The sequence below is a fragment of the Manis pentadactyla genome, chromosome Y, assembly GCF_030020395.1.
Source record: "Manis pentadactyla isolate mManPen7 chromosome Y, mManPen7.hap1, whole genome shotgun sequence".
In the NCBI taxonomy this organism is placed as follows: domain Eukaryota; kingdom Metazoa; phylum Chordata; class Mammalia; order Pholidota; family Manidae; genus Manis; species Manis pentadactyla.
In genome coordinates this window covers 26,273,595-26,297,141 of record NC_080039.1, presented here as the reverse complement: position 1 = coordinate 26,297,141, position 23,547 = coordinate 26,273,595, and positions in this window count along the sequence as shown.

The window sequence follows — 23,547 nt, the reverse complement described above, 5'->3', positions numbered from 1 at the left end:
GAGAGCACATGTAGATGATCAGGTGTGTGCCTGTAGACTATGTGTTAATCCAAGCTAGACCAGGGCAATAAAACATCCACGTATGCAGAAGATTTCTCTCAGAACAGGGGGGGTGAGGTTCTTAGCCTCACCTCTGTTGATCCCCAATTTCTCACCTGATGGCCCCCCTGCGACTGTGCCTGTCTTAGGTTGTTCCTCCCTTGAGGAATCTTACCCGTCTCTGGCTAACCAGTCATCTTCCGGGGCCATATAGGGAAATGTAAAGTTGGTAAGTGAGAGAGAAGCCTTATTGTTTGAAAAGGTTAGCTTTTTACTTCTTTGCATATTTATGCCCTGTGGCTTCTATGCCCAGCATTTGTCTTGAGGTATCTTTACCACTTGGAAGAATTATGATACTCGGTAAATTTGATATGAGGCACGAATTCTATTTAAGGGCTGTAATTAGGAAGGAAGAAGAAAAGCTATAGAAGTAGCAGGCGGAAGAAAACATGGGAAGATTAATTATTTCGTTGACATATCTTCCTGTAGAGTAACTTCAGCATGTATAGGTTTTAAGCTACTACTTAAAGTGTGCACACACATTAACATAATAGGAGTATAGTTACATAACCAAAGCATACCTGTAGTTACCAGCCATTTCCAGTGAAACCAAGAAAACCAGTTAGGCACCTTAGGCATTTGTGAAAACTTATCTATGATATGGTGGACATTGTCCAAATGAACTTGAGAAATCTGAGAGAAATCAGACAAATTAAAACAACCCATTCCTGGGGACTGTTCACATGCCATATGTTCTTTTAACAGTAAATAGTCTGTAGTTGTAACATTTTGGAGCACTACAATTTGCACTTCTCAGAATTCTTAGTTGAGTTCCAGCAGTATAGAGCCAGTCAAATTTGCTGTTTTACTGTATGCAGAGGCCAGCTTAGATATCTCCTTCTTCATTTCCAAGGCAAGTCCAAGATCCAGTAGGATGAGTGCATCTACAGCTGTAGCAGTGCGTGGTTCTTTGTTGGGGTTGTTTGATGATCATCTTCTGGCATGAGTCTTCCCGAGAGTGCTGATGTTGGAAGTTCTCTTTCATATAGTATCTTAGTTCATTTTCAGGGTAGCCCAATTAGGCTTTCATCCTCTGTATAAACACAAACGGACCCTTTGCCTACACTTTTATATGACCTTTATACCCTTGTGTAGAACTAATTGGACATCTCCACACAGGAACTGACTTTTTTTTTTTGGTATCATTAATCTACACTTACATGATGAATATTATGTTTACTAGGCTCTCCCCTATACCAGGACCCTATGAACCCCTTTACAGCCACAGTCCATCAGCATAGCAAATGTTGTAGAATCACTACTTGCCTTCTCTGTGTTGTACAACCTTCCCCTTTCTCCCCCCCATGCATGCTAATCTTAATACACCCCTTCTTCTCCCCACCCTTATCCCTCCCTACCCACCAATCCTCCCCAGTCCCTTTCCCATTGGTTCCTGTTAGTCCATTCTTGAGTTCTGTGATTCTGCTGCTGTTTTGTTCCTTCTGTTTTTCCTTTGTTCTTATATTCCAAAGATGAGTGAAATCATTTGGTATTTCTCTTTCTCTGCTTGGCTTGTTTCACTGAGCATAATACCCTCCAGCTCCATCCATGTTGCTGCAAATGGTAGGATTTTCCCTTTTCTTGTGGCTGAGTAGTATTCCTTTGTGTATATGTACCACTCTTCTTTATCCATTCATCTATCGATGGACATTTAGGTTGCTTCCAATTCTTGGCTATTGTAAATAGTGCTGCAATATACATAGGGGTGCATTGGCCTTACTCAAACTTGATTGCTGCATTCTTAGGGTAAATTCCTAGGAGTGCAATACCTGTGTGAAATGTTAAGTCTGTTTTGAGCTTTTTGAGGAACCTCCACACTGCTTTCCACAATGGTTGAACTAATTTACATTCCCACCAGCAGTGTAGGAGGGTTCACCTTTCTCCACGGCCTCGTCAACATTTGTTGTTGTTTGTCTTTTGGATGGAAGCCATCCTTACTGGTGTTAGGTGATACCTCATTGTAGTTTTAATTTGCATTTCTCTGATAATTAGCGTCGTGGAGCATCTTTTCATGTGTCTGTTGGCCATCTGTACTTCTGTTTTGGAGAACTGTCTGTTCAGTTCCTCTGCCCATTTTTTAATTGGGTTATTTGTTTTTTGTTTTTTGATGTGTGTGAGCTCTTTATATATTCTGGACGTCAAGCCTTTATCGGATCTGTCATTTTCAAATATATTCTCCCATACTGTAGGGTTCCTTTTTGTTCTATTGATGGTGTCTTTTTCTATACAGAAGATTTTCAGCTTAATATAGTCCCACTTGTTCATTTTTGCTGTTGTTTTCCTTGCCCGGGGAGATATGTTCAAGAAGAGGTCACTCGTGTTTATGTCTAAGAGGTTTTTGCCTATGTTTTCTTCCAAGAATTTAATGCTTTCATGACTTACATTCAGGTCTTTGATCCATTTTGAGTTTACTTTTGTATATGGGGTTAGACAATGGTCCAGTTTCATTCTCCTACATGTAGCTGTCCAGTTTTGCCAGCACCATCTGTTGCAGAGACTGTCATTTCGCCATTGTATGTCCATGGCTGCTTTACTAAATATTAGTTGACCATATATGTCTGGGTTAATGTCTGGATTCTCTCATCTGTTCCTTTGGTCTGTGGCTCTCTTCTTGTTTCAGTACCAAATTTTCTTGATTACTATGGCTTTATAGTAGAGCTTGAAGTTGGGGAGTGAGATCCCCCCTACTTTATTCTTCTTTCTCAGGATTGCTTTGGCTATTCGGGGTTTTTTGTGTTTCCATATGAATTTTTGAAATATTTGTTCTAGTTCATTGAAGAATGTTGCTGGTAGTTTCATAGGGATTGCATCAAATGTATATATTGCTTTGGGCAGGATGGCCATTTTGATGATATTAATTCTTCCTAGCCACGAGCATGGGATGAGTTTCCATCTGTTAGTGTCCCCTTTAATTTCTCTTAAGAGTGACTTGTAGTTTTCAGAGTATAAGTCTTTCACTTCTTTGGTTAGGTTTATTCTTAGATATTTTATTTTATTTTTTGATGCAATTTTGAATGGAGTTGTTTTCCTGATTTCTCTTTCTGTTGGTTCATTGCTAGTGTATAAGAAAGCCACAGATTTCTGTGTGTTGATTTTGTATCCTGCAACTTTGCTGTATTCCGATATCAGTTCTAGTAGTTTTGGTGTGTAGTCTTTAGGGTTTTTTATGTACAGTATCATGTCATCTGCAAATAGTGACAGTTTAACTTCTTTACCAATCTGGATTCCTTGTATTTGTTTGTTTTGTCTGAATTCCGTCGCCAGGACTTCCAGTAATATGTTAAATAACAGTGGTGAGAGTGGGCATTCCTGTCTGGATCCCGATCTCACAGGAAATGCTTTCTGCTTCTCGCTGTTCAATATAACGTTGGCTGTGTGTTTATCATAGATGGCGTTTATTATGTTGAGATACTTGCCCTCTATTCCCATTTTGCTGAGAGTTTTTATCATGAATGGATGTTGAACTTTGTCAAATGCTTTTTCAGCACGTATGGAGATGATCATGTGGTTTTTGTCTTTCTTTTTGTTGATGTGGTGGATGATGTTGATGGACTTTTGAATGTTGTACCATCCTTACATCCCTCTGATGAATACCACTTGGTCATGGTGTATGATCTTTTCTGTTGTATTTTCGAATTCGGTTTGCTAATATTTTGTTTTGTATTTTTGCATCTATGTTCATCAGGGATATTAGTCTGTAGTTTTCTTTTTTGGTGGGGTTCTTGCCTGATTTTGGTATTAGGGTGATGTTAGCTTCATAGATTGAGTTTGTGAATATCCCCTCCTCCTCTGTTTTTTGGAAAACTCTAAAGAGAATGGGTATTATGTCTTCCCTGTATGTCTGATAAAATTGCGAAGTAAATCCATCTGGCCCGGGGGTTTTGTTCTTTGGTAGTTTTTGATTACCGCTTCAATTTCATTGCTGGTAATTGGTCTGTTTAGATTTTCTGTAGCTTTCTGCACCAGTCTTGGAAGGTTGTATTTTTCTAGGAAGTTGTCCATTTCTCCTAGATTTCCCAGCTTATTAGCATATAGGTTTTCATAGTATTCTCTAATAATTCTTTGTATTTCTGTGGGATATGTCGTGATTTTTCCTTTCTCATTTATGATACAGTTGATTTGTGTTGACTCTCTTTTCCTCTTAATAAGTCTGGCTAGAGGCTTATCTATTTTGTTTATTTTCTCGAAGAACCAGCTCTTGGTTTCATTGATTTTTGCTATTGTTTTATTCTTCCCAATTTTATTTATCTATTCTCTGATGTTTGTTATGTTCCCCGTTCTGCTGCCCTTAGGCCTCATTTGATCTTTTTCCAATTTCGATAAGTGTGACATTAGAACATTCATTTGGGATTGTTCTTCCTTTTTAAAATATGCTTGGTTTGCTATATACTTTCCTCTTAAGACTGCTTTTGCTGTGTCCCACAAAAGTTGGGACTAAGTGTTGTTGTCATTTGTTTCCATATATTGCTGTATCTCCATGTTGATTTGGTCATTGATCCATTGATTATTTAGGAGCGTGTTGTTAAGCCTCCATGTGTTTGTGAGCCTTTTTGCTTTCTTTGTACAGTTTATTTCTAGTTTTATGCCTTTGTGGTCTGAAAAGTTGGTTGGTATTATTTCAATCTTTTGGAATTTACTGAGGATCTTTTTGTGGCCTAGTATGTGGTCTATTCTGGAAACTGTTTCATGTGCACTTGAGAAGAATGTATATTCTGTTGCTTTTGGATGTAGAGTTCTATAGATGTCTATTAGGTCCATCTGCTCTTCTGTGTTGTTCAGTGCTTCCGTGTCCTAACTTATTTGCTGCCCAGTAGATCTATCCTTTGGGGACAGGGGTGTGTTGAAGTCTCCTAGAATGAATGCATTGCAGTCTAATTCCCTCTTTGGTTCTGTTAGCATTTGTTTCACATATGCTGGTGCTCCTGTGTTGGGTGCATACGTATTTAGAATGGTTATATCCTCTTGTTGGACTGAGCCCTTTATCATTATGTAGTGTCCATCTTTATCTCCTGTTACTTTATTTGTTTTGAAGTTTATTTTGTCTCATATTAGTAGTGCAACCCTTGGTTTCTTCTCGCGGTTGTTTGCCTGAAATATGTTTTTCCATCCCTTGACTTTTAGTCTATACATGTCTTTGGGTTTGAGTTTCTTGAAAGCAGCACATAGATGGGACTTGCTTTTTTATCCATTCTATAACTCTGTGTCTTTTGATTGGTGCATACAGTCCATTAACACTTAGGGTGACTATTGAAAGATATGTACTTATTGCCATTGTAGGCTTTAAGTTGGTGGTTACCAAAGGTTCAAGGTTAGCCTCTTTAGTATCTTACTGCCTAACTTAGCTCGCTTATTGAGCTGTACGTACACTGTCTGGAGATTCTTTTCTTCTCTCCCTTCTTATTCCTCCTACTCCATTCTTCATATGTTGGGTGTTTTATTCTGTGCTCTTTCTAGGAGTGCTCCCATCTAGAGTAGTCCCTGTAAGATGTCCTGTAGAGGTGGTTTGTGGGAAGCAAATTCCCTCAGCTTTTGTTTTTCTGGGAATTGTTTAATACCACCATCATATTTAAATGTTAGTCGTGCTGGATACAGTATCCTTGGTTCAAGGCCCTTCTGTTTCATTGCATTTAATATATCATGCCATTCTCTTCTGGCCTGTAGGGTTTCTGTTGAGAAATCTGATGTTAGACTGATGGGTTTCCCTTTATAGGTGACCTATTTCTCTCTAGCTGCCTTTAAAACTCTTTCCTTATCCTTGATCTTTGCCATTTTAATTATTATGTGTCTTGGTGTTGTCCTCCTTGGATCCTTTCTGTTGGGGGTTCTGTGTATTTCCGTGGTCTGTTCGATTATTTCCTGCCCCTGATTGGGGAAGTTTTCAGCATCTATTTCTTCCAAGATACTTTCCATCTCTTTTCCTCTCTCTTCTTCTTCTGGTACCCCTGTAATATGGATATTGTTTTTTTTGATTGGTCATATAGTTCTCTTAACATTGTTTCATTCCTGTAGATCCTTTTATCTCTCTCTATGTCAGCTTCTATGCGTTTCTGTTTTCTGGTTTCAATTCCATCAATGCCCTCTTGCATCCTATCCATTCTGCTTATAAACCCTTCCAGAGTTTGTTTCATTTCTGTAATCTCCTTTCTGGCATCTGTGATCTCCCTCCGGACTTCATCCCGTATCTCTTGCGTATTTCTCTGCATCTCTATCAGCATGTTTATGATTCTTATTTTGAATTCTTTTTCAGGAAGACTGGTTAGGTCTGTCCCCTTCTCTGTTGTTGTCTCTGTGATCTTTGCCTGTAGTTTTGCCTTTTTCATGGTGATAGGAAAAGTTTGCAGAGCTGGGACGAGTGTTGGCTTTAAGAACTTCCCTTCTTGTTGGTTTGTGGCCCTCCTCTCCAGGGAAAACAGCAACCTATAGTGACTTGTGCTGTGCAGCTGTGCACAGACAGGGCTTCTGCTTCCTGCCCGGCTGCTATGGAGTTTATCTCCGCTGTTGCTGTGGGCGTGGCCTGCCTCGGGCTGCTGCTCCAAAATGGTGGAGTCCGGTTTCAGGGGGAGCGGCCAGGAGGCCTTCTATCTCCGTAAGGGGCCTCTGATCTAACTGCAGCCCAGGGGATTAGGGTGCCCAGAGATCTCAGGATTCTCTACCTCCTAATTAAGTGTCACACCCTGCCCCTTTAAGACTTCCAAAAAGAACCCACCAAAGCAAAACGACAAAAAAAAAAAATTTGTAAAATTAAAAAATAAAATATAAAATGGCCGCTCGTTTTTCTTTATTCTCTGGCGCCAGCCTCAGGCCTCTGCTCACCGGTCTTTCTGCCCTGTTTCCCTAGTATTGGGGTCCCTATCCCTTTAAGACTTCCAAAACGCGCTCGCCAAAACAAAACAGCAAAAAATAAAATAAAATGGCCGCTCGCTTTTCTTATGTCCTCAGGCACCAGGCCTCCGGTACCCGCTCACTGTTCTTGCTGCCCTGCTTCCCTAGTATCCAGGGCTCCCCGCGCATGCACTGTGTCTGCGCACTGGCCCGGATGGCTGGGTCTGGGTGTTCAGCAATCCTGGGCTCCGTCTCCCTCCCGCTCTGCCTACTCTTCTCCCACTGGGACCTGGGGGGAGGGGCGCTCAGGTCCCACGGGTCCGGGGATTTTATCTTACCCCCTTTAAGAGGCACTGGGTGCTCGCAATTGTGGATGTGGTCTTGATGTTGTCCTGTGTCTTCTGGTCTTTATTCTAGGGAGAGTTGTCTTCATTATATTTTCACAGATATATGTGGTTTTGGGAGGAGATTTCCACTGCTCTACTCATGCCGTCATCTATCTGCCTTTATTCTTTAGAGAACTGTCTATTCAGCTCCTTTCCCCATTTTTTAATAGGATTATTTGCTTTTTGTTTGTTGAGGTCTGTGAGCTCTTTATAGGTTTTGGATGTCAATCCTTTATCGGATCTGTCATTTATGAATATATTCTCCCATACTGTAGGATACTTTTTTCTTCTATTGATGGTGTCCCTTGCTGTACAGAAGCTTTTCATCTGGATATCATCCCACTTGATCATTTTTGCCTGTGTTTCCCTTGCCTGGGGAGATATGTTCATGAAGAAGTCACTAATATTTATGTCCATGAGATTTTTGCCTATGTTTTTTTCTAAGAGTTTCATGGTTTCATGACTTACATTCAAGTCTTTGATCCACTTTGAATTTACTTTTGTGTATGGAGTTAGACAGTGATCCAGTTTCATTCTCTAACATGTAACTGTCCAGTTTTGCCAGTATCACATGTTGAAGAGACTGTCATTTCCCCATTGTATGTCCATGGCTCCTTTATCATATATTAATCGGCCATATACGTTTGGGTTAATGTCTGGAGTCTCTATACTCTTCCACTGGTCTGTGGCTCTGTTCTTGTGCCAGTACCAAATTGTGTTGATTACTGTGGCTTTGTAGTAGAGCTTGAAGTTGGGGTGTGAGATCCACCCCACTTAATTCTTCCTTCTCAGGATTGCTTTGGCTATTCGGGGTCTTTTGTGATTCCATATGAATTTTTGAACTATTTGTTCCAGTTCATTGAAGAATGCTGTTGGTAATTTGATAGGGATTGCATCGAATCTGTATATTGCTTTGGGGAGGATGGCAATTTTGACTATATTAATTCTTCCTAGCCGGAGAGTGGCATGAGTTTCCATTTGTTAGTGACCTCTTTAGATTCTCATGAGTGTCTTGTTGTTTTCAGGGTATAGGTCTTTCACCTCCTTGGTTAGGTTTATTTCTAGGTATTTTATTCTTTTTGATGCTATTGTGAATGGAATTGCTTTCCTGATTTCTCTTTCTATTAGTTCATTGTTGGTGTATAGGAAAGCTACAGATTTCTTTGTGTTAATTTTGTATCCTGCAACTTTGCTGAATTCCGCTATTGGTCCTAGTAGTTTTGCAGTGGAGTAATTAGGGTTTTTTGAACAATATCATGTCATCTGGAAATAGTGACAGTTTGACTTCTTCTTTGCCAATCTGGATTCCTTATATTTCTTTGTTTTGTCTGAATGCTATGGCTAGGACCTCCAGTACTATGTTGAATAACAGTGGGGAGAGTGGGCATCCCTGTCTTGCTCCAGATCTCGGAGGAAATGTTTTCAGCCTCTCGCTTTTCAGAAAGATGTTAGCTGTGGGTTTATCATATATGTGGGTTTATCATATATGGCCTTTATTATGTTGAGGTACTTGCCCTCTATGCCCATTTTGGTGAGAATTTTTATCATGAGTGGATGTTGAACTTTGTCGAATGCTTTTTCAGCATCTATGGAGATGATCATGTGCTTTTCATCCTTCTTTTTGTTGATGTGGTGGATGATGTTGATGGATTTTCGAATGTTGCACCATCCTTGCATCCCTGGAACGAATCCCACTTGGTCATGCTGTATGATCCTCTTGATGTAGTTTTGAATTCGGTTTGCTAATATTTTGTTGAGTATTTTTGCATCTACGTTCATCAGGGATATTAGTCTGTAGTTTTCTTCTTTGGTGGGGTCTTTGCCTCATTTTGGTGTTAGGGTGATGTTGGCTTCATAGAATGAGTTTGGGAGTATTCCCTTCTCTTCTATTTTTTTTGACCACCTTAAGGAGAATCGATATTATGTCTTCTCTATATGTCTGATAAAATTCCGAGGTAAATCCATCTGCCCTGAGTGTTTTTTTCTTGGGTCGTATTTTGATTACTGATTCAATTTCATTGCTTGTAATTCATCTGTTTAGATTTTCTGTTTCTTTTTGGGTCAATCTTTGTAGGTTCTATTTTTCTAGGAAGTTGCCTATTTCTCCTAGGTTTTCCAGCTTGTCATCATATAGGTTTTCATAGTTTTCTCTAATAATTCTTTGTATTTGTATGGGGTCTGTCGTGATTTTTCCTTCTCGTTTCTGATTCTGTTGATGTGTGTTGACTCTCTTTTTCTCTTAATAAGTCTGGCTACAGGCTTATCTATTTTGTTTATTTTCTCAAAGAACCAGCTCCTGTTTTCATTTATGTTTTCTATTGTTTTATTCTTCTCAATTTTACTTATATCTTCTGTGATCTTTATTATGTCCCTGCTTCTGTTGACCTTAGGCCTTATTTGTCCTTCTTTTTCTATTTTTATAATTGTGACATTAGAGTGTTAATTTTTTATTGTTCTCCCTTCTCTAAATATACCTGCATTACTATATACTTCCTCTTAAGCCTGCTTTTGCTGAGTCCCACAGAAGGTGGGGCTTTGTGTTGTTGTCATTTGTTTCCATATACTGCTGGATCTCCATTTTAATTTGTTCGTTAATCCATTGATTATTTTGGAGCATGTTGTTAAGTCTCCACGTGTTTGTGAGCCTTTTAGCTTTCTTATTACAATTTATTTTTAGTTTTTTATTTTTGTGGTCTGAGAAGTTGGTTGGTAGGATTTCAATCTTTTGGTATTTATTGAGCCACTTTTTGTGCCCTATTATGTGGTCTATTCTGGAGAGTGTTCCATGTGCACTTGAGAAGAATGTGTATTTTGTTGCTTTGGATGTAGAGTTCTGTAGATGTCTGCTAGGTCCATCTGTTCTAGTGTATTGTTCAGTTCCCCTGTATCCTTACTTATTTTCTGTCTGATGGATCTTTTCTTTGGAGTATGTGGTATGTTAAAGTCTCCCAAAATGAATTCATTGCATTCTCTTTCCTCCTTTAATTATGTTAGCATTTGTTTTACATATATTGTTGCTTCTGTATTTTGTGCATATATGTTTGTGATGGTTATGTCCTCTTGTTGGACCGAGCCCTTTATCATTATGTAATGTCCTTTATCTCTTGTTACTTTCTTTACTTTGAAGTCTATTTTGTCTGATACTACTATTGCAACACCTGCTTTTTTCTGCTTTTGTTTCAATGAAATATCTTTCTCCATCCCTTGACTTTTAATCTGTGCATGTCTGGGTTTGAGGTGTGTCTCTTGTCAGCAGCATATGAATGGGTCTTGCTTTTTTATCCATTCTACTACTCTGCGTCTTTTGATTGGTGCATCCACTCCATTTACATTTAGTGTGATTATTGAAAGATATGTACTTATTGCCATTGCAGGCTTTAGATTCGTGGTTAACAAAGGTACAAGGTTAGCTTGTTTACTCCCTTACTGTCTCACTTAACTTGCTTATTGAGCTATTATAAACACAGTCTGTTGATTATTTCTCTCTTTTCTTATTCCTCCTCCTCCTTTCTTCATATATTGGGTGTTTTTTTCTTTGCTCTTTTTAGGAGTGGTCACATCTAGAGCAGTCCCTCTAAGAAACCCTGTAGAGGAGGTTTGTGGGAGTTAAATTCCCTCAGCTGTTGCTTTTTGGGGAATTGGTTAATTCCTCTTTTATATTTAAATGATAATAATGCTATACACAGTAACCTTGGTTCAAGGCCCTTCTGTTTCATTGATTAAATATATCATGCCATTCTCTTCTGGCCTGTACAGTTGATGTTGAGAAGTCTAATGATAGCCTGATGGGTTTTCCTTTTCACGTGACCTTTTTTCTCTCTCTCTGGATGCCTTTAGTACTCTGTCCTTGTCCTTGATCTTTGGCATTTAATTATTATGTGTCTTGGTGTTGTCCTCTTCGGTTCCTGTCTCTCGGGAGTTCTGTGTGCTACTGTAGTCTGAGCAACTATTTCCTCCCCCTGTTTGGGGAAGTTCTTAGTAATTATTTCTACAAAGACACTTTCTATCCCTTTTCTCTCCCTTCTTCTTCTGGTACACGCTGTAATGCAGATATTGTTCCTTTATGATTGGTCACACAGTTCTCTTAATCTTGTTTCCTTTCTGGAGATCCTTTTATCTCTCTCTGTGTCAGTTTCTATGCATTCCTGATCTCTGGTTTCTATTCCATCAATGGCCTTTTGCATCTTATCCATTCTGCTTATAAATCCTTCCAGAGTTTGTTTCACTTCTGTAATCTACCTCTGGTACTCTGTAATCTCCCACCAGACTTCATCCCTTAGCTCTTGCATACTTCTCTGCAGCTCTGCCAGCATGTTTATGATTTTTATTTTGAATTCTTTTTCAGGAAGGCTGGCTAGGTCTGTCTCTGCAGATCCTCTCTCAGGTATTGTCTGAACTATCTTGGACTGGACTAAATTGTTTTGACTTTTCATGGTGATAGCAGTGGCTACAGGCAGGTTGTGGGTGTTCAGCTAGGAGAAGAAAGTCCTTTCCTGATTGCTGGATGCCTTGCCCTGATCCGCTGCCTGTGTTGGTTACCTGCACTCCTGGAGCAGCCGAAAGGTTAATCCCCTAAGCTGCTGTCGGTGGAGTCTCTGTCAGAGCAGCACAGAGCCCTGCAGGGAGTAGCAGGCATGCCAGGTGCACTCCTCCATGATAGCAGCACCCCTGCTGAGTAGCTGTGTGCAGGCAGCAGCCTTTGTGCCTGGCCCAGGTAGCTGTGCATTGGGCTGCAATTCCGGTCAGCTGCTGGGAGCATGCCTGCTCCCTCTGGCTCTTCTGCAGGGGTGCAGAAGGCTCTCCTACACAGACCTCTCCTGTACTCCTCTGGCTCCATGGCCACCAGTGTGCGTGAGCAGCACCAGGGCTGTTCGGTCACCACCAATATGGGCTCACACAAGCCTCTCCTGGTCCCCCTCTGGTGCCATTGGCACACGCAATCCGCTCCCAGTTCCTTCCAGTACCGCCATTCCTGGCATGCGCTGCCCCTCTCCCACTACTCGGCCAGTGTGTTGGGCTCCATGCCAGTTGGAGGAACACCTGACAGGCTCCTTATTGTCGTGAGGGGCTTCAGAGCTGTGCTGCCTCCCGGGGTTTAGGGTGCCTAAGGTTCTCCAGGGTTCCCAGCTGCTGGCTAAGTGTGCCGGAGTGACTTCAACCAGCTATGGGGTCCCTGTCTCTCTAAGACTTGAAGAAAGCACTCGCTTTTCTTTTGTCTCAGGGGCGCCGGTTGCGGGGACCTGCCCACAGGTTTTACTTTTCCGTTTCTCTAATATCCAGCACCCCATGCACCTTGTGTCTGCGCTCTGGGTGCTGATTTCTAGACCTGGTTGTTTAGCAGTCCTGGGCTTTCACTCCCTCCCCGTTCTGAGTCCTTTCTTACCGCTGGGTTCTGGGGTCGGGGAGTGTTTGGGTCCTGCCTGGCCACAGCTTGTATCTTACCACCTTCATGTGATGTTGATTTCTCACAGATGTAGATGTATCCTGGCTCTTGTACTGCATCCACTTGTGTCTTTTAGCAATAGTTGTATGTATTGTACTTTCATAAATATTTATGTTCTGGGGAGGAGATTTCCTCTGAACTACTCACACCGCCATCTTCCCATGGTCTCCCATCTTCCTTAGTTTACTTAATCCTGCTTAACCAATACCTGTTCTGCTGAAATCTAGTTCTTTACTAGTTTAGGAGTAATTAAACAGTAACTTTAAATTACAAAAGACTTACAAATGACAATGGTTAAAGACTTTTTGAGAGGTTACATAGGACAGTTGATATAAGAAAATGTGTATATTTCTGTAACAAAGCATTCAGTAACAAAGTTTAGCATCATTCCTTTTGACAGTGCTTTCTAGGTAAATATGTATCAGATAAATAAGCCAAATTAACCAAATTTTTTTCCCGATGAGGAGGAAAATTTCTTCTGACATGTTCCAGGGGCCCTCTGGAAAATATCAGTTAACTACAGGTAAAAGCACCTTTTTGAATTTGATTTTGGAAAGTTGCCAAAAGAAAGTTTCTTTGGCATTTACTTAAATAAGATTATAGGTTGCTATGGAGAAATACTTATCTATTTAACTAGAATGACAACAAAATACTTCAAAGGCACATACAGTAGTTTACACAGTTTTTAGCAAAGTTTAACTTTTAGTCCTTTAATATTAAGATCCCGTTTTCTTAAATACTCAGACAGTTCATTGAGACTTTAAGCACGAGCAACTTTTTTGATTAAAGAATTAGAAAACTTTTTGCGATCTTTCAACATTAAGAACAGACCAACAGTTTAAGAAAACTTTGTCTTATTAACTGAAAACAAAACTCTAATTTTGCTGTGTACTTTGTATCAAGACTCACTTGCTATAATTTCACATAGCATGACTATATCAGTTTTTTCACAAGCATTCTACAACTTTCTTTCTACATTCAGTGTTCTCACTTCTCACTCTTCAAGTAAATAGCTGTACTTTAGAACAATTACTTTCTTTTACCCTCAACAAAACCAATTCCCATTCTTTATACTTTCTCTTATTAAAACACACATCTTTAGCATACAGCAATATTTTCCTTATTATAATAAGTAGTCTTCATTAGAATTTAAAAGTATTTGACTCTTTAACTTTGTGAACACTGAAAAATAGGCCACTGTAAACTGTTACACTAGCATTCTTCAGATTGATACATCTATGAATGTATATTATCATTTTTGGAAATGTGCTTTACAGCACAATTTCTTATTAGGCACAAAATATATCTATATAACTTAGCAGACTTTAAGAATTTTGGTCACTATGAAAATTCTCAGGCTGTTTGCATATATATACAATGTTATACATTAATACAGTAATACAGTATTATTATGAAGATGTTTATTTCCTACAATTGTTTACTTATTTTTAGCAACCATGCTAGACTACTTGCAAAACTTTTACCAAACATTAGACAAAATCAAGCTTTTCTTTAAGCATCTTCTTGAAATGTTTAACAGGTAACATCAACTTAAATGACTTTAAGTAAACTTTGGCAGGTGATAACTATAAGGACATGTCCATTTCAGTTAAGCTTCAATTAACATTAATGCTTAATATTTTTTATTAGAATTTCTGCAAGTTTTAGAATGCCCAATTTTCACAAGCACTTGTTTTTAAATAAATTTTTATTAATATGATCCGGAGGTAGAAAATATTTTTCATTTACACACTTAAACACACAAACATACAGATTGAGACATAATGACTACAGTTAGCAACATTTTCCTGTAAAAACATGTACACAGACAAACTGATATAAAGATTTGAGTTACTAATATTTAATTGCCTTCTTTCCATTTAGCTTACTTGATTAAAAGTACTTCAGTTTTCAAGAATACACTCTAAGGGCAAGCAGTTTACATGGATGGGTTAAGGTTTAGATGGCTGCGACTAACAAGGCCGATGAAGGCTCTGAACTAATAGGGACTGCGTGTGTCCAGGGAGCTGGAAATGAAATGCAAGTACAATTCTAGCTCCAGTCATTTAAATCCAGGCTGTATGGCAGAAGATAAATTTCTTTTATCTCAAAGAGTCTAGTTTAAGACTTCTCAGTTTTCAAAGATAATGATGAACCCAATAAGGAAAATAGATTTTCACTAAAAAACTTTAGAAAACTAGCTCCATATTGCAGAAGTTCATGGAACTTTTTTGACTATTTTCTTCCCTTATGGCAAAATACATTTAGCTGCATAACTCTATATTGCATATTTGTTTCAGGGGCCAAGCCTCTCTAATCAGAGAGTTTGTACTGGGGCCAGGTTTGTGTGCAGAAGGTAAGATACTTCATTTTTTAGAGTTTAGGGATTGAATTGCTCCCAGTTAGTTTTCCTAGTTTTATCTTCCCTGAGCTTTAATCATTCCACGAGAGGCCCCTGCCTGTCTCATAAGTGCAGGGACTGTGTGGCTTTTCGCTAGTAGAGCCTTGATCTGAGTCACAAGCTTGTTTTGCTTCTCTGTGGCTGTGAACAAGGAAATGCTTAGCTCCAGGACGACTGCTTCTAAGGAAAGCAGTTAATAGAATGGAGCTATTTACATGTTGATCTGAGGGTTCAGCTTGATTACTTTACAGGCTGTATTTACATTACACAGGAGAAAGTAACACAGTCCTAAGAGGACTGCTTTGAATGGGGAGTGAGGTAATAAAGCAACCTTGAAGGTCAATGATAGCCATATTCCAGTCTTTTGGAATCATAGCCAGAAAAGGGAGGCCTTGTTGTAAAGGTCTCACAGGTTTAAGAACCATATTAACTTGCCTTAAGTCATGTAAGAGTCTCTAATTATCTGACTTATGTTTTATAACAAATAACAGTGGAATTCCACAGGCTTGTGGAAAATTCTAATCTATCTACCTGAAGCTTAACTTTAACTTGTGTAAGGATGCCACTCTTTCCTTATTAAGGGGCTACTGATCCACCCAAATAGGCACAGGGATAATGTTTCCCTGTCTGTGATCCTCTTTGAAATCTCTTAATGCATTACTCCCATCAGTTTGTTTGAGGGTTCCCTGTGGAGACAACTGATAACAATACTTTTTAATATATTGATGAGGTTGAGCAAAGTTGTTTTTAGACATATTCACTCCTGGTTTCAGGAGGGCATGGAGTAATTTTAAGTAATCCTCCATTTTATCTGCTTTAGTTTCATGTTGGCCCATTATAGTGCCCCTGACGTCTCTATCCTGATCCCTATGTACACTTTACCAGGAATCTTACCATATCAATGATCTTCAGAGATTTCTCCCATCCTTGAATTGCAAGTGCTGCCAAGTGGAGGTGCTCTGCCCTGAGTTTAGACCGTCTTTCAGGTCCCTGTTCAGGTGCCACTTGTCAGCCTCCTCCCCATCACTGATCTGCAGATAAAGGAGGTAATGGAATGAGATATCAAAGTCCTGAGTAGGCCAGTCAGGGGACTCAAGGCATACCAGCTCAAGTGTGGTGTTGGAAAGGCATCTCTCATATTTATTGAACAGCCATCAAATTCTTGAGGGCATTAACAAGTTTCTAGACACAATGATTAACATGCTTTACTACAGGATTGCAGTTGCCTCCAGGTTGCTGGGGAAAGATGCCCATGGCGCCAAGCAATGAGGGGTAAAGATAACAAGGAACAGATCTCGGTTTAGATTTAGTGAGTTGTGGCATGCACCAAAGTTAACAAGGAAGGCAAACAATCCCATAGAAACAGAATGATCTATGGGTGGCAACCCACACATTACCCCTCCCACATGGCCCCACCACAGCAGGGGAGCAGCCTGAGAGTGGCTGTACAAACAGAAGCCACCCAGAGCCTCCTCTGCAGCTGCCCAGGCGAGATTCAGAGGCCCTGTAGCACATGGCAGCACAGCACAGGCAGAGGAATCAGGGACAGGGCATGAAGGATCACCGTTCTTGCAGAAGTGCACACCTGGCAGGCCTGCCTCTCCCTGCAGGTCTCTGGGATCCATTATGGCTGCCCTGAACACAGTGGATCAGGAAATAAAACCAGAACGTGCTACCCATGTGTGGGTAACTGGCACTGGCATCAGAGAAGGGACAGGTACAGGAAGGGATGTTGTTGTCCAAGATGACCCACCTTCCAACTGCCTGTGACTACCTACACTGCCATGAAAAGGCAGAAGAATTTTATCCAGTCCAGAATTACCCAGAGAACACTGGAGAGGGGGCATGGGGAGATATATTTAACCAATACTTGAGAAAAAGGGTTCAAAACAGAGGTCATAACTGTGCTGATGGACCTGCAGGGAAATATGCAAGACCTAAACGAACAAATTAGGAGGGAGAATACAGAAATAAACCAATCTCTGGAAGGACTTAAGAGCAGACTGGATGAGTTGAAAGAAGGCCATTGATGGAATGGAAATCACAGAGCAGGAACACAGAGAAGCTGAGAAAGAGACAGATAGAAGGATCTCCAGGAATGAAAGAATATTAAGAAAACTGTGTGAGTAAGCCAAATGGAACAATATTCACATTATATGGGTAGCAGAAGAAAAAGAGAGAGAAAATGGGATAGAAAGTGTCTCTGAAGAAATAATTGCTGAGATCCTCCCCAATCTTTGGAAGGAAAAGTCTCAGAACATGGAAGCCCACAGATCTCCAAACACAAGGGAATCTAGGCGGACAACACCAAGACACATAATAATTAAAATGGCAAAGATCAAGCACAAGCACAGAGTACTAAAGGCAGCCAAAGAGAAAAAAGGTCACCTACAAAGAAAAACCCATCAGACTATCATCAGACTTCTAAACAGAAATCTTACAGGCTAGAATAGAATGCCATGATCCATTTAATGCAATTGAACAGAAGGGCCTTGAACTAAGAGTACTCTGTCCAGCATGACTGTTGTTTAATATGAAGGAGGGATTAAACAATTCCCAGACAAGCAAAAGGTAAGGGAACTTGCTCCCACAAGCCACCTCTATAGGATATTTTAAAGGGAATACTTTAGATGGAAGCACTCCTAAGACTAAATAGATGTCAAAAGAGAAAATAAAATCACACCAAAGAAAGCAGACCAGCAAAATCCTTATTAAAGGCAAAAAATAAAATAAAATACTCAGAGGAAACACAAAAGAATACAGAATAAAATGACTAACATAAAAAACGGGGGAGGAATAAGAAAAGAGAGAAATAAAGAACAATCTGACTGTGTTCATAATAGCTTAATAATCGAGTTAAGTTAGACAGTTATATAAAGAGGCTATCATTAAACCTTTGGTAACCATGAGTCTAAAGCCTGCAATGGCAATAAGTACATATCTTTCAATAATCACGCTAAATGTAAGTGGCCTGAATGCACCAATCAAAATACAAAGAGAAATAGAATAGATTAAAAAGCAAGACCCATCTATGTGCTGCTTACAAGAGACCCACTGCAAACCCAAAGATATAGACAGACTAAAAGTCAAGGGATGGAAAATGACAATTAATACAAACAATAGGGACAAAAAAGCAGGTGTTGCATTAGTAGTATCAGTCAAAATAGACTTCAAAACAAAGAAAGTAACAAGAGATAAAGGAGGACATTACATAATGATAAAGGGGTCAGCCCAACAACAGGATATAACCATTATGACATACATGCACCCAATACAGGAGTACCAATATATGTGAAAAATATATTAACAGAATTAACATAGGAAATAGAATACAATGCATTCGTTCTAGGAGACGACAACACATCACTCACTCCAAAGAACAGATCTACCAGACAGACAGAAAATAAGTGAAGACACAGAGACACTGAATAACACACTACAACAGACAGAGCTAATAGACATCTACAGAACTCTACACCCAAAAGCAAAAGGATACACATTATTCTCAAGGGCACATGGAACATTTTCAATAATAGACTACATAGTAGTCCACAAAAAGAGCCTCAGTACATTCAAAAAGATTGAAATTTTACAAAACAACTTCTCAGACAACAAAGGTATAAAATTAGAAATAGACTGTAAAAAGAAAATGAGAGGACCACAAACACATGGAGGCATAACAAAATGCTCCTAAGTAATCAATGGATCAATGACTAAAATATAATACAGGTCAAGCAATATATGGAGGCAAATGACAACTGCAGAATAAAGCCCCAACTTATGTGGGACTTAGCGAAAGCAGTTCTAAGAGGACAGTATATAGCAATCCAGACCCATTTAGAGAAGGAAGATAAATCCAAAATGAATATCTAAAGTGACAATTATTGAAATTGGAAAAAGAAGAACAAATCAGGTTTAAAGTCAGCAGAAGGAAGGCCATAATAACAATCAGAGAAGAAATAAATAAAATAGAGGAGAATAAAACAATACAAAAAAATCAATGAAACCAAGAGCTGTGTCCATGAGAATATAAACAAAATAGGTAGCCCCTGGCCATAATCTTTAGGTGAAAAAGAGTATCTACATACATCAGCAGCATCAGAAAGAAAAAGGAAAAACCATGACAGACCCCACAGAAATAAAATGAATTGCTAGAGAAGACTATGAGAATCTATATGCTAATAAGCTGGAAAAACTACAAGAAATGGAAAACTTCCTGGAAAAATACAACCTTCCAAGACTGACCAAGGAAGAAACAGTAAATCTAAACAGACAAAATACCAGCGATGAAATTGACTTGGTAAACAAAATCAACCCAACAACAAAACCCATGGACCAGAAGGATTTACCACTGAACTTTATCAGACATACAGAGAAGACCTAACACCCATTCTCCATAAAGTTTTCCAAAAAACAGAAGAGGAGGGAATACTTCCATACTCATACTAGATAGCCAGCATCACTCTAATACCAAAACCTGGCAAACAGACCACCAAAAAAGAAAACTACAGACCACTATCTGTGATGACCATACATGCAAAAATACTCCACAAAACATTAGCAAACCAAAATAAAAAATAAATAGGGAGGACCATACACCATGATCAAGTGGGGTTCATCTCAGGGATGCAGGAACGGTACAACATTCGAAAATCCATCAACAACATCCACCACGTCAACAAAAAAAGGGCAAAAACCACACGATCATCTTGACAGATGCTGAGAAAGCATTTGACCATGCTCAACACCATTCATGATATAAAACACTCAACAAAATGAGTATACAGGGCAAGTAGCTCAGCATAATACAGTCCACATATGATAAACTGACAGCCAACATCATACTTAACTGCAAGAAGCTCAAAGCGTTTCACCTAAGATTGGAGAGAAGACAGGGCTACACACTCTCCCCACTGCTAATCAGTACAGTTGTGGAGGTCCTAGCCACAGCAATCAGACCAAACAAAGAAATAAAGGGCATACAGATTGGTAAAGACGAAATCAAACTGTCACTGTTTGCAGATGACATATTGCACATAAAAATCATAAAGTCACCTTTCCAAAACTACCAGAACTATTATATGAATTCAGCAAAGTTACAGGTCACAAAATTAATCCAGAAATAAATATCCGTTGCTTTCCTATACACTAATGATAAACTAGCAGAAAGAAAAATCAGGAAGACAATTCCAGTCAAAATTGCATCAAAAAGAATAAAATACCTAGGAATAAACATAACCAACAAGTGAAAGACCTATACACTGAAAAGTACAAGACACTTTGTGGAGAAAGTGAACCCTTCTACACTGCTGGTGGGGATGCAAATTAGTTCAACCATTGTGGAAAGCAGTGTGGAAGCTCCTCAAGAAGTTCAGAATAGAAATACCATTTGACCCAGGAATTCCATTTTAGGAATTTACCCTAAGAATGCAGCAGTCCAGTTTGAAAAAGAGAGATACACCGCTATGTTTATCATAGCACTATTTACAATAGCCAAGAAATGGAAGCAACCTAAGTGTCCATCAATAGATGAATTTATACAGAAGATGTAGTACATATACACATTGGAGTATTATTCAGCCATAAGAAAAAAACAAATCCTACCATCTGCAACAACATGGATGGAGCAGAGGGTATTATGCTCAGTGAAATAAGCCAGGCAGAGCAAGACAAGTACCAAATGATTACACTCACATATGGAGTATAAGGAAAAAAACAGCAGCGGAATCACAGAACTCAAGAATGGGCGAACGGTTACCAAAGGGAAAGGGACTGGGAAGGAGACATAGGAAGGGAGGAGGGATAAGGGCAGTAAAAAAGAAAGGAGGTCTTAGGATTAGCATGTATAATGTCGGGGTCATAGGGAGGTTTGTGCAACACAGAGAAGACAAGTAGTGATTCTACAGCATCATAATACACTGATGGACAGAAACTGTAAAGGGGTATGTGGTGGGGGACTTGGTGAAGGTGGGAGTCTAGTAACCATAATGTTCTTTATGTAATTGCAGATAATAAAATGAATTTTTTAAAAAGTATGAGACACTCTTTAGAGAAACTAAAGGGGGCAATAATAAATAGAAACCCATCCCATGCTCTTGGCAAGGAAGAATTAATATTGTCAAGATGGACATATTGACTAAAGCAATCTACAGATTCAAAGCAATCCCTATCAAAACACCAACAGTCTTCTTCAACAAACTGGAACAAATAGTTCTAAAATTCATATGCAAGTTCTAAAAGTCATATGCCACCAAAGACCCCGAAAAGGCAAGGCAATCCTGAGAAGGAAGAGTAAAGTGGGAGTGATCTCGTTTCCCAACTTCAAGCTCTACTACAAAGCCACAGTAATCAAGACAGTTTGGTACTGGCACAAGAACAGACCCACAGAGCAGTGGGGCACGATACAGAGTACAGGTGTTAACCCAAACATATATGGTCAACTAATGTCCAATGAAGGAGCCATGGACATTCAATGGGAAAAGGACAGCTTCTTCAATAGCTGGTGTCGGCAAAACTGGACAGCTACATGTAAGAGGACGAAAATGTATCATTGTCTAACCCCATATACAAAAGTAAATTAGAAATGGATCAAAGACCTGAATGTAAGTCATTAAACCCTAAAACTCTTAGAAAAAATATAGCCATAAACATGAGCGATCTCTTCATGAACATATCTCCAAAGGCAAGGGAAACCAAAGCAAAAATGACCAAAATAAAGAAATGGGAGTATATCAAGATGAGCAGCTTCTGTACCACAAAGAACACCACCAATAAAACAAAAAGTTATCCTACAATATAGGAGAACATATTGATAAATGACAGATCCAATAAAGGGTTGACATCCAAAATATATAAATAAGGATCTCACATGCCTCAACACCCTAAAAGCAAATAATCCAATTAGAAAATGGGCACAGGAACTGAACAGACACTGCTCCAAAGAAGAAATTCAGGTGGCCAACAGGCACATGAAAAGATGCGTCACATTGCTAGTCATCAGAGAAATGCAAACTAAAGTTACAGTGAGATATCACCTCACAGCAGTAAGGATCACCACCATCCAAGGGGCAAACATCAAGAAATGTTGTTGAGGATGTGGAGAAACGGGAACCCACCTACACTGCTGGTGGGAATGAAAACTAATTCAACCATTGGGAAAAGCAGTATTGACGTTCCTCCAAAAACTCAAAATAGAAATGCCATTTGACCGAGGAATTCCACTTCTAGGAATTTAACCTGAGAATACAACAGCCCAGTTCAGAAAAGAGAGATTCTCCCCTTTGTTCATCACAGCACTATTTACAATAGCCAAGAAATGGAAGCAACCCAAGTGTCCATCAGTAGATGAATGAATAAAGAAGATGTGGTTCATATACACAATGGAATATTATTCAGCCATAAGAAGAAACAAATCCTACCATTTGCAACAACATGGATGTAGCTAGAGTGTATGCTGCTCAGGGAAATAAGCCAGGTGGAGAAAGACAAGTACCAAATGATTTCACTCATATGTGGAGTATAGGAACAAAGAAAAAAACTGAAGAAGCAAAACAGCAACAAACTCATAGAACCCAAGAATGGAATAACAGTTACCAGAGGTAAATGTACTGAGGAGGATTGCTGTGAAAGGATGGATAAGGGCGGGGAGGAAAGTGGGCCTTATGATTAACATTTAAAATGTGGGGGCGCATGGCGAGGGCTGTGCAACACAGAGAAGACAAGTAGTGATACTACAGCATCTTACAGCACTCACGGACAGTGACTGTAATGCTGTTTTCAGGTGGGACATGGTGATGGGGGGTCTAGTAAACATTGTGTTCCTCATGTAATTTAAATTAATGATACCAAAAAGAAAAAAAAGACACATATAAGGTGTCACATATAAAATGAGATTTTGCTGATAGTCAATTTTTATTTTGGGTGAGGACACATTGTAAATAACTGTGGAAATTAAAGGAAATGGAACAGCAACAAGTTAGATATGAACCTGTAATTTTCAAACTTTAAAATAAATTAACTGGCTGCTACAATTTTAAATAGTATGATATGATGGACTAGAACATCATGCATTTTAATAATAAAATAGGAGTGGCCCTCCAAGCAAGACAAAAAGGCAGAGAATATGGATTGAAGTTTGATGTTTCATTACAGAAATATAAGTAGAAGAGAAACATGCACAAATACTGATCACTCTGTGTGTGTATGCATGTGTGTATGGTTAAACTGCAGAATAGGAGCTATTGTGTAGCAAACTTAAAGGGATGCCTGTTTCTGAGACCCCTGTGAGTGAGAGAAAAGCTACAGGTAGGACCCCAGCTGTAGCTGGCCTGAAACCTGGGCTGCAGACCAGGTCACCACTGAGGATAGGGAGGCAGCAACATGGAGGCATGTCCAAC